The 11,272-nt window shown below is 42.2% G+C and overlaps 1 pseudogene; it reads right to left on the bottom strand.

The window, feature by feature from the left end:
• Positions 1–1,189: 1,189 nt before the first annotated feature.
• LOC147451268 (uncharacterized) lies at positions 1,190–4,098 on the bottom strand (annotated as a pseudogene).
• Positions 4,099–11,272: the final 7,174 nt, after the last annotated feature.

The following is an 11,272-nucleotide window of genomic DNA, read 5'->3' on the forward strand; positions in this document are numbered from 1 at the left end:
CATCTCATAACTAGGTGGTGCCCCTTCACTTGTTTGGTTGTGGGTTTGTTATCTCTTTTTCTTGCTTGTGGTTGCCGCAACCCCGATTGAGCAGCACGGGAGCCTCAAGGGGTGTTTAGAGATCGCCTCTCTTGTTGTCTGCCCTCGACCGCCTCAATTTCGGTGCCACCACTAAGGACGGCTTGTGTATATTTTTGTGTAGATTCAACTTTTAGAATAGTCGAGTAGTTTGCATGAATCACGAGAATTTGTATGGTCCTTTCATTCCCATTGCAAAGCAAAAGGTAAACATAATTGTTAGTACTAAGTTGTAATTTCAACGAGTAATTCGTAGAATTATGGGCCCTCTTAGGTTGGCCGAGATAAACGTTTCAATAAATCCTTTTATTTTTCCTCTCATTAGGTATGACCTTAGTTTTGTTTTAATCATTAGGTCATGCATAGACCATGGATAATTACTTAGAAATAAAGATTTTTTTCTTCCATTTTATTCCGCACATTAGAGTAAACATTACAATTAATAAAAAGATCCATTTTCAACAACGTATGGTGTTCATGTTTAGTACCCATAGAGTAAGAGAAATTCTCGCATCACCAAACTCGTCATCCTGCCTCTTGTTGACTATCATAGATCATTTGATGTGCATATTTTTATTTTGTTGTAAATAGATTGCAATTTAAAAAACATTATTGTGTAAATCATTTTAAGAAAGAAAAAAAAAACGTATTATCACTTTGAAATTGATTATGGAGGTCCAACGCCAAATGTCAAGATATCCTCTCTTGGCGGCACACTTTCGAAGATAACCTTACAAGGGTCGTCTATAGGCATGAGGATGGTGGGGGAAGAAAAAAGAGGCTCCATGGTTCCTCTGATGATGAGAGCCAAGAGCACACATCAGAGAGTAACATTGCGTAGCACTGTATAAGCAGTCTTAGCACACTCAAAAGTGGGAAAATCAAACACACCATATATACATGGGCTGACAAAAATCAAACCAAAAAACTCCGAACATAGTTTGCCAACCCCTCTAGCCTACTAGAGCATTCATGCTCAATAGAAGCAATAGCAGATGCTCATAACCTTCCACCTTGATCCCACACAAAGGTAGGCAGATCCCACATAATCAAAGCAAGACAAAATTCTTCAAAGAGCAGTGATGCAGGTGCAGTTTCATAAACATCAGCACTATTGCATAAAATGAATTTTTGTGTTTGCAGTTTGTCTTCGTGACCAGGAGAATTATATGGATACACCTCATATACAAACTTTTCACTCGGGGACAACTGATGCTGACAAACATCTGGCAATTCTTGTAACATCGTATTGACTTTAGCCTCAAGTGTTGGTACATCTGTAGATTCATTTGACTGTCCCTTTTGACTACTCTCGCTATCGGTCTCAGACCAGCTCACCATGTCTGAGCATACATTACCAAATTCCGCAACCAAATCCACCTTATTGGGAAGCACCTAGGCTACCAAATTCATGATAAATTTGATGATCATTAGACTGTCCTTTATTGCTACCGGCACCCTCAACTTCACGAAAAAACAGTGTTTTAAGCATCCCGCAATTATATGTCTGATCAGTTCCTCTTAAAATTCGTAATCTCTCATAAGCCTGCTCAACATAGCTGGTCATATCTGCATCCATTTCCACAACAAGTAAATCAAAGCCCCAATCTGCTTTATCATCAGCAAATGTATCCACACTAGGGGTTTGAGATGAACCCACATCATGAATATCCACATCTCTATACATAAAAGCAAGCTGGCTAGAACCTCGATCAGAAGCCTCTTCATCATGAGACAAAGGTTGATCATCTACAAACACTACATTGTACTTAGAGTATGCATCAGCAGCATCATCACTTTGCTCACAGTCATCAGAATCAGTAGCAAGAGGCAAAGAACTTGTAAGATGACAAGCATCACAAGGAGGGTCGCATGCATTATATTTATGATAAGTTTCCCTACATGAATCTTCCCTCACATCAAAGGATTCCAAAGCCTGATTCCCTTCCTTAGCATTACGAGCCTCATCTGGACATCCTGATTTGATGCTTCTCATGTATGGAGAGAGGTCAACTATCATAGAGTCATCACAAGAATACCCCTCATCAGTAAATGCTCCATCAACTGGAATACAATCCATAGACTTGCCAGCAGCAGAGAACAAGCTTGCACTATAATCATTAGATTCCAAATCGCTACAATAGCCACTCTCAGATAAATCATCACCATCAAACAACTTGACTGAAGCCTCATCAACCATTTGTAAACCTCTATCTGCATGCAAATCTGATAGACGATATGCATTATCATCACAATATGCAACAACATCAAATGGACTTTGCAACATTCCCCAAAACTCATTTTGCAATGACTAAAAAGTAGCGACAAGAGGACTCTCTATTGGATCCTTGGGCTTTGGCAGCCTCCAATAACACATTAGCAATGAAAACTTTAAAACCAACCAATTATGGCGCCAATCATCAGAAAGCATATGGATAAAAACGAAAGCATCACTAGATAATCCCTGAGAAGAAAAATCAGCTCTTGCCTAATCATCTACAATGCAATGTTGCAACATCTCTTCTTCTACCCGTGCAATCTAGGATTTTATGCATTCCTTATCTGTACCATAAAAGTATCGAGAATGCATGGTTGGCACCTCAAGTTCCACATAATGCTTCAGCAAAACAACCTTCATCAATTGCCAGTTGTACTATATGTATGGGAAGACTATCATAAAATTGCATAACATCTTCACACAAGCTCTGATACATAAAATCAATCCTTTCCTCATCATCATAAATGCCAAGCTCCAACAGAAAGTCATCAGCCATAACTACCCATGCTTGTACATCTTCGTCTTTCCTTCCACAAAATCTCACATCATAGAGAAAATTTGCATCCATCTGCAACTATTTTTGCTAGACAAAATGCTCCTCATATGCATACATCCGATCCACAAACATTGAACGTACTAGAGGAAGATCCTTAGTGGCGAGCACCAAAAACATGACAGAAGAAAGCCGAGATGGGGCACCTCTATAGCTAGGCCTCTCTGCCAGTTCGGAGTACCAACGCTAACCACTCAAACACCACGCAGATGACTTCAAAGCTCCTATATTTGAATCACCTCAACCTCTCTCTGCAACGCGCTACTCATGAAGGCCTCTTCCCCAGCGAGTCCAAAGGATCCTGTTTTGATAGCCCGAATCATGAATATCATTACCTCCTCAGAACCCCACAATCAATACCTCAATACAATGGAAACAGTTTTTGTTTCTCAAGCATCTAGCACCGAGTATGAGACAGGAGATCTGAGGTTCTTCCAAATAAGACAAGAGAAGCACTTGAAGGTAGCCAAGAATTTATGTGCAGCAGAAAATGGAAGTGACCAACACCTGGCAATGTAGCGAGACATCTGTAGGAAAAGACCTGCTCTCAAATATGCACACTATAGCTGTAGTTGAATAGAGCCTGCCAAAGACACAGCGCACAAAGCCAGCACACCAAGACCTAGCCAGTGTATGAAGAAAAACGTGAATGAAACCAGCTGGAGAGCAAGCACGCAGCCTGGCAAGGAGAGGGCAAGCCCAACACAGGGGCGCCTAGGGATGAATTAAGCCCGCAATGGGGAGCGCTCCAGTAGAGGTAATGAAGCGGAGCGAGTCGAAGCACTTAAGCATATCTAGGTGCCTTATTAGGCACCCAGGGTCAACCCTCCAGTCGAAGCTCTCACCTCTTCTCCCCAGCATGGTGATCAACACCTTCTCTGCTCGCAGCCCTGCAGGTCGGCACCTTTCTCTGCTTGTAGGCCTCACATACTGCGTTGCACTTCGATACCTTGCTGGTCGGCACCCTTCTCCTCTCTCAGGTCGCGGCACCTATAGCCTCTCCAGATTGCACGCCTCTTGCCCTTTTCAGCACGGCTTCATTCCCCACTCACCAGCTCGCGGTAGCATGGGCCCTTTTTGCCCTTTTTCACTCTCTGGTGGCTCTGCACACCCTGACCCATAATTAGCCGGCACTTGCCAAATTCTGACATTACAGTTCAACTCGGGCTAAGTCACCTCTCACCAAAGCTTTTGTAATTTGCTCCAGGAGAAGGTCTAGGATTGATGGCCGAACTACCATAAGGCTACTCAAAAAAAGAAGCATCAAAGATTGAATTCTAGCATGAACCTGCATGTGAGAAACCATATCACATGTGAACTTGGAACAGCACAGAAGATAGGGTCACTTTCTACATGCTTTTGGTGGCACACTTTCAAAGATAACCTTACAAGGGTCGTCTATAGGCATGAGGATGGTGGGGGAAGAAAAGAGAGGCTCTCCATGGTTCCTCTGATGATGAGAGCCAAGAGCACGCATCAGAGACTAACATTGCCTAGCACTGTACAAGCAGCCTTAGCACACTCAAAAGTGGGAAAATCAAACACACCATATATACATGGGCTGGCAAACATCAAACCAAAAAACTCCGAACAATGTTGTTCCTACATATGGTTGCACCATAGCGTTAGATGGATGGACTAACTATCAGAAGAAGCTGGTGATCAATGTCTTTCTTATCAACCCTAGAGGTTCCGTATTCGTAGAAGCTATTGACATCTCATTGAAAGAGAAGATGAGCGACTATCGAGAAAGGGTATACAAGCATGCAATAGCAAGGGCAGGTAGGCCAAAGCATGTGATTGAAATCGTCTTAGATAATGCATCCAACTACAAGGGTGCAGGAAAGGCTATCTAAGTTAAGTACCCAAAGATTAGTTGGGTGCCATGTGCACTTAATTTGCTATTAAATGACATTGATAAAATGATTTGCAAAAAACAAACTCTACTGGATATAAACCATGTAATAGAATTTACCAAAGAGCATCAATTTTTGTATGCTCTTTTTTGAACAAAGTCTCTCAATAAAACTTTACATATTTTTTGTGTGGCAAATTTTCGTATCACATACTATGTTCTTGCCACCTTGCAAGAAGTGAAGCTTGCATTGATTAAAATTGTAGCCAATAGACGATGGGATGCATGGCTCATCAAGTATCCTAGCTATCAGTATACATCTACAAGATGTGCACAACTTGTCAACTTGTCAATTTTTTGGCGTAATGAAGAGAGGATTGTCACTTTGGCAAAAATATTTTTATATCTTTTGCAAAATTTTGATAGAGACTCTTTTATCTTTGGCCAAATTTATTGGTATATGTTAGAGGTCTTATGCAAGGTAAGAGAGCATGTTGGCTTTGGTGCAAAGGACAAAGCTTCCATATTCAGAGTTGCTAACAAGCGATGGGTGTAGTTGCATACACCATTGCATTGTGCAACATATGTATTGGATCCTAGATTCTAAATGCATCAACAGTCTACCAGCAAAGAAGTCACGACTGACTTCAAAATAGTATGCTCCTAATTCTTGAGATAGGAAAATGGGAAAGTAGCTTTTCATCAACGAGTTGATTATGCTAATAGAACTAGTATGTTTCAAAATCCATGGCATATAGATGCCATTGCCAAAACAAGTGTGCATCTATAGTGGAAGGAGTATGGTAGGGAGAAGATGGAGCTCCAACACATTGTAGCAAGAGTTTTATCAGTTGTTGCATCAAGTGGAAGCTGTGAGATAAATTGGTCAACATTCGACTTTATACATACCAAAAGACAAAACCAGCTTCATCCTAAATGGATTGCTATTTGGTGTATGTTTTTTGCAATATGAGACTTATCCATTAGCACCAAGAGCAACACAAACTCACTATGGTGTCTTCCAAACCAATGAAGCTATCACTATAGAAGTTGACAACAATGATGATATGGAATGGGAGATAGCCTCAACATGCTCAGATATGGATGAAGTGGATGGTATAGTTGGTGTTGACGGGAGCGAAGCGAGACATGGGCCCTGACGGCCTCTAAAACGCCGAGAGCCGATGCACGCCTCGAGCCGGTCACGGTAAAGCGAACAGGGGCACCACCTAGCTTTGAGCGGCTAGGACGCAGACAACAGTAATGTGAACACTGCAAACTTACACACACACACACACACACACACATACAGAGACAGAGAGAGAGAGAGAGAGAGAGAGAGAGAGCATTGACAAATGATGAAAACCCTCAGGGGTGTGAGGGAGAATTGTTTCTTGCTGTATTTACAATGACCTTCCTTTCGGCGAGGTGGCACACCGTGTTGATAGAGAGGTAGGGAGAAGAGATGGTGAATCTACTTGGTGCGTTCTCTAAAGACGACTCGATGATGTGAAACTCGCTACCAAGAATGTGTATGTGTGTATGCATCGACCATTGGAGTTGAGAGGTGGATATAGCTCCCTTCACATGGTGCAATTCCCAAAACAAACCATCACACAAGTCCCCTCCCCGTGATGCCAATAGTGTCAATTCCTCCCACTAGAACTCTACCAAGTGCTGGCCTCTCATGAACTGCCCCCCCCCCGATAGTGACCTCTCGGTGCCTTTTTATAGGTGTTGGTTGCTTAGATTAGGGTAATCCGGTTTTGATTAGGGTAAGCTAATCGGGGAGACAAAGCAAGGCGGTGGGCCCGATTAAAATGAAAACCTCTAGGTCGTCCTTTGTGACCATCACCTAGAGAGAGGAAAATTTACAATTTGGGATCTTTTTACAAGGCTTGGGTGAAAACTAAAAAATGATGATAATGACCTACGGTTTACTAAAAATGGTGTCGTGGTCACGAGATGCCGATGAATGGCAGCTTGCTGGTGCGTCGGTGTAGTGCGTACGTCTTTTCAAGGTCGGTCGGGGCATGCCTTCAATGCATTTGTTCTTTTTGTTGTCGGTGTCACGTGATCCAGGTCGTCCTCCTTTTTTGATGGTGTCGTAATTGTTGAATCCTCCGTCTCTTTTTGGTATTTTACCATTTGTGTGTGCGTATATGTGTGTGTGTGTATATATGTATGAGTGTGTCAGCATGTGTGTGTCTATATGTAATCGTGTGTGTATATGTATATGTGTGTGTGTATAAGTGTGGGTGTGTATACATATGTGTGTGTGTGTATGCGTGCATGGGAACGGGGGGTGGGTGTATATATATATATATATATATATATATATTATTTTTGTAAATTTTTGAGCTGTTGAAACACAGAGGCGGGGGGGGAAGAGATGGGGTGAGAGAGGGGTGTGTGTGTGTGTGTGTGTGTGTGTGTAGCTGATTAAATCTTACCTAATAAGACATAATTGAATTTTTACATTCAAAAGACAGCTGGCCAAGGAATAATGAACTGATATGTACAAAAATAACTCAGTATCAGAATTATTTAGGTACGATGATTGTAGGAAAGAGATCCTCTTTCAGTAAGGTTGGTAGTAAAAGAACTTCCCCGTTCCTCAGTGGGTATTTCATCACAGTAATGTTGCTTGCCAAAGAAAAGAAAACCCTCCAAGATAAGATAGAGTCCTTACCTGCATCCATCCAAACAAGACAACAATTTAGGTAGCTTTGGATGTGTTTTACAGGTATCAATGGACCATATCAGTTGTTATCCATGTCCATCTTATAGAATTTAATTACTTTAGACAAGCTAGGTTATTAGATTTTGTATGTTTAGCAGTCTTTACATATTTCTTCCAAAAATCAGTGGTACAATCTACCTTCTAATCTGAGTGGTGAAGTCCACCAAGAATCAAGAGTTTTCTTTACAAAATTTTTTGGAATAGTGAGGTTTACTTGTTAAGCCATAGCTTGGTAGCTATGCTTGAGCCCATAGTAGCAACCATATACTTACTAATCAATAGAGTATCGTAAAACTCCATTTTTACCAAGTGGGACCTCATTTCTCGAGTCATATCTCGGTATATATGCCAAGTTTGAGAGTACCAGCCATATACTTACCTTCAACCTCCCAAGATTTCTCCATAGCTAGGTAGCTATGCTTTAAACTAACAATAGCAACCATATACTTACCAATCAAAATAGAGTATAAAATAAAAACCTATTTTTCTGAAGTGGAACTTTATGTCATGAGCCAAAGGCCAGTTTTTTATGCCAAAGCTGAGAGTAATCCCCATATACTTACCTTCAAAACTTCAAGTTTGTCATAAAATCTAATATCTAACCAACCCAAATGATTTTCTCATATTAAATTGATCACTTAATATGGGAGAATAAACGGGAACAAGTGTTAAGATATAGATATGTGCTTATAGATCTATCTCAACACGGGGCCAATGGTAAAGGGGCCCAAATGAGAGATGGTCTATCAAAGAGCAAGGCTAACCAATGGAGCATAAGACCTTAGGGTTAGCTTCATTGAAGACCTCCAATAATGTGTGTAAAAGTCCTTTGACCTTAGGTAAGCTAGGGCTGAGCTTGAGGCGGGAACCCGCCGGTCCAAGCTCGAGGTGCTTGTCGTGCTTCAGGTGCTTGTCATGCTTGAGGTGCTTGATCTGCTACATCCTTGAGGTACTTGACTTGCTACTTGATTAAGGTGCTCGAGGTGCTTTGACATGCTTGCCTGAGATGCTTATGGGAATACACCCTAGTCCAAGTGCTTAGTCATGCTTGATGACTAAGGTGCTTGAGCACCAAAAGTCAAAATATCCCTACAAGAGGGGGGGCGAGCCCTTTTCCTAGGGGCTAGAGAGAGAACACACACTCACACACACAAGGAAGGCCCAAGCTTGAAGAGGCAGCAAGGACACATGTCATTCCCCTACCTATGTTACCTTCATGAGATGCCTAAAGCCTATTGGTTGGCCACACAAGGGGTCCAATAGTAATTTAGGAGATTTAATTAATTGATTTAGCATTTATCTAGCTCTCTTTCTCAAAAGGGAAAGGGGGACACTTGTCTCAAGGCTACCCCTACTGCTTGTAATTCCTCCTGCTTATGATTGGCTAGGCCTGGAGGGGTCCAATGAGCTTCAAGCATGAGCTACAAGGGGGGGTCGATCCAAGCTAGCTAGGGGGTTGCTTAGGCGGTATACATAAATTTTGTTAACATGGCTGACAATAATCAAGAGAGTAGAATGAACATTGATAGCTTTGATTTTGCACATGAAGGTGCTAATGATGATGCTCCCATGTTTGTGAATTATCTCGTCACTAGGTTGCAGCAAGCTATGGGCAACCCTGCTTTGCAAGCCGAAGTTACTCAACAACTTCGTGCTTATGGAATTTCCCTTCCTCTCCAAGAGGAGAGAGAGCTTAGGCGGCCTCTTGAAGAGACCCCCAAAAGAAGACTCTCTCCCATTCGAGAGGAGGAATCCAAAGAGCAAGAAAGAATGAAAGTATAAGTTCCTCTGAAGATGTGGCTCCACGAAGATGGCGGTCTAAACGATCGCCTACTCCTCCCAAGAGGAAAAAATCAACTCATAGTCCTTCTCCTCATCACTCTGAAAGGCAAGAGAGGAAACAAACGAAGAAAAGGGCTAGGAAGAGGTCACCCTCTTCTCCTTCTTCTTCACCTTCCTCCTCTTCTGACGAAATTTATGGCTATTCTCCTAGAGAATACAAGAGGGGAGGACATCGTAAATCATTTCCTGCATGGCGAAGGTCACAAAAGCTAAAGAAGTTCAAGGAGTGAGGAAAGAGTATCTCTTTTCTCACCTATGATGGCACCTTCGGTGCTACCGACAAAGTGTTGGCCTTCATCCAGCAATTTGATGTGGCCTTTGGAGATGAGGGCTTCACAGAGTCCTCCAAGCTACGCCATGTAGCTATGCACTTCCAAAAATCAGCTCGTCAATGGTGGGCTAGCCTTCGTGGAAATGGTGAAGCCCCAAAGACATGGAAAACTCTACGAGTTTCCATCATGAAGCAATTCCTTGCAAGCGATGCAAAGGACAAAGTGCTTACCGAATGGCGCAGCTTGAAGCTCCTCTCCCATGAGTCTATCCACAAATATGTAGACAAGTTTTGGGATTTACATCTCAAGGCTACTGTCTTCAAAAGATAGATTTTGCCGAAGCAAAGGCAACAATTCTGTGCGGGATTACCTGAAGAGATGGCTGAATACATCAACTCTCAACGGCCTGCTACTATTATCGAAGTAATATATCACACCATGGTTGCTTCACGCATCAATTTCCATCAAGGGGCTAGACGTAATGTCAAGCCCATGGAAAACAAAGACAAAAATGATGCAAAGGGGAAAAACAATGCTCAAAATAATTCCCAAGTCACTTCCAACAACAACAACAACAATCAGTCCAAGGAGAAGGGAGTTTACAAAGGTAAAAACAAACTCTGTCCTGAAGATCTTGAAGCTTTTCGCAAGGACCATAAGTGTTTCAAGTGTGGGGAGCAAGGACATGGCTATCGTTCTTGCCCCAAGAAGAATACTCGCAATGAGACTCCTAGGGCTTCCACCATCGAAGCTCCAAAAGTGGATGCTCATTGCAAAGGATCATCACTCTCCTATGCTTGGGGAAAGGTAAGAGAGCATGATTCCTTCATCTTGTTTGACCCTGGCTCTACTCTCAACTTCATATCAATGGAGTTGGCCACCAAGTTGGGCATTCAAGCTTTTGAGATGGGAGATATAGTAGTGACTGATGCAGCTTTCAAGGGACAACAAGCCTCCGTTACTCCCTTGATTGGGAAGTTCAGGCTTCATGTCCAAAGCTATGTCGACAAAGAAGACTTCTTCATATCTCCTCTCCAACATGAGGATGTTATCCTAGGGGCACCATGGTTTGATCGCATGGCTGCCAACATGAAGTTCCCTGAAAGGAAAATCTACTTCACCTACAGGGGAAAGAACATGTATATAGATGCTAGTGAGCGTGGTCGCACTATTCCACTTGTAAATCCTCTTGCTTTTGATAAGTCAATGAAGAGCTCAGTTTCTGCGTACATGATTTTTGTCAAAGAGTCTCTAAAAGATACTAATGTTTCATCAAATGTAAATAATGAGAATCAAGAAGAGTTAGACTTGTCTAATTTTCTAAAAGGATTCCAAGATGTGTTCATCAATGATATCCCTATGGACTTACCTCCAAAACGAGGGGATGATGACCATCGTATTGAGCTCCTTCCTGGAAGCTCACCACCTAACAAGCCTCCTTATCGAGTCTCACAAGCTCAACAAGAGGAGATCATGAGGCAAGTACAAGAGCTGGTAGACAAAGGGATGGTGAGGCCTAGTTCCTCTCCCTTTTGTTCTCCAGTCCTTTTAGTGCAAAAGAAAGATGGTACATACCGTATGTGTGTGGACTATCGAGCACTAAACCATGTCACTATCAAAAACAGATTTCCCGTACCTCGGGTAGAAGATC

This window comes from Adiantum capillus-veneris, chromosome 9 (assembly GCF_014529385.1).
Source record: "Adiantum capillus-veneris isolate H3 chromosome 9, ASM1452938v2, whole genome shotgun sequence".
NCBI classification, from domain to species: Eukaryota; Viridiplantae; Streptophyta; class Polypodiopsida; order Polypodiales; family Pteridaceae; genus Adiantum; species Adiantum capillus-veneris.